Raw genomic sequence first — 1,713 nt, 5'->3', positions numbered from 1 at the left:
TGAGAACACCACTGGGTTTTTTCTTCCTTATTGTTAGGTCATAGTATTACTCAGGGCATTATGGAGGAAGGTCCATCTTTGTCCTCACTTGTCAACAAAATCATCACTGAGCTTCAATGCCAGTGAACGAAAAGGTGGAGCCAGTCAGGTGTGTTCGATGAACAGGATTTAATCTCTTTACCCTGAAGAAATCAAACACTACCTCCCATCCAATACATAGCACTATGACAGTTAAATCAATTGAATAACTTTACTCTGAATATAAGAAGCTGAATTTAGCAGGATTTATCCACAGCTACATCCTTGATACATGAAGCTACAGGGTTATAGTAAAACAAATCTCTTCAACAGCATCTTCTCAGTTATCACTTGAACACTGATCGCAGGCAGGTGAATGAAAAAGGGGAAGCTTTGTTTATCTTAAAGGAGTTCAAAAGCAAAATAAGGGTGTACTGTCCTTTAAAGGGTTTTGTAGAACCAGGCCCACAGTAATATTTGATGTTACACTATTAAAAAGGTAATCATTTTTCTGACATGTCTTACACATCAGTGTAGGGCTGATGAGGTTGTTGTCAGTGATTACTTGGTCTAGTGCTGACGTTTCTGGATTTTTAAAATTATTTTTGCCTGAATTTTGAGCATTTTTCCTTATGTAGCAACTCAAACTTGCCAATGACAAATCTTACATAATTATTATTATTGATCATCATCATCTTCATACATTTTTTTAAAGGAATCTTCTGAAAGTAGATTATAAAAGCATAATTTAATTGATATTACTGTGGCTGCACATAGGCATGAAACATCCTCAGAAAGCACAGATTGGTTAGCACAGTGTTATAATTTAGACCTCTGTGTTGCACAAGCAACACAGGTCAAAATGTCTGCTGTGAGTTTAGTTTGGATGTTATAAGGTGCACAGTTGTTCTGAATGCAGTATAATCTCTGTGTCTGGCTTCAAGGCTTAATGAGGTTTTGACTTGACGTGCACTTCAATTAAGTGCAGAAGGGCTTAAGCCTCACTGACTGCAAAAAGAGTGAATTTTAAAACAGGAGTTTCTCAGCCCTCTTGTCAGCCCATCTGCATATCAAGTGACCCCTGAAGACGTCCTAAACAAAAGGCTGAGAAATACTGATGTAAGTGTTCTGATGGGAACCTTTGGAGCCTTCCACGTGGATTATAAGGCAAAAACACTCCAGTCTTCAGAACATGAGAAAGGGTGGTGCCATTCATCTGATCAGCAGAAAATGTACATTTTAGAATATTGTTCTTTTCCATTTTCCACATTTAAGTTGTTGAGAAGGTAGTCTAGTTAGTTAGTCTATTTGTTACATATGCATACAAGTATGAATACTGAAATGTTGTTGCGTCAAACTCCCAGGCAGTGCACAATACAAGTACAAGAAATAATAAAAGCTTGGTTAATATTTACAAAACCTATACCTGTATCTGTGAATGGAAGCACCACCAATAAAACAATTTAAAAAAAAAAAAACTATTGATGAAGAGCAAAAGTGTAAAGATGGTTGTAAAGTGAACAGTAGATAAGCTGACAACAGTATTTAAATAGCAGTTGTGCAAAATATAGAACTGATTTGAGCAAAATGGTAGAGGAGTAAACATGGTTATAAAGTGAACAGTGAAGGTAAGGAGGCAACAGTATTTAAATGGCAGTAGTGCAAAATGTGCATAGTACAGTGTGGCGTCTGGTT

Source organism: Thunnus albacares, chromosome 14 (assembly GCF_914725855.1).
Source record: "Thunnus albacares chromosome 14, fThuAlb1.1, whole genome shotgun sequence".
In the NCBI taxonomy this organism is placed as follows: Eukaryota; Metazoa; Chordata; class Actinopteri; order Scombriformes; family Scombridae; genus Thunnus; species Thunnus albacares.
Note: the sequence above shows the minus strand (reverse complement) of the source record.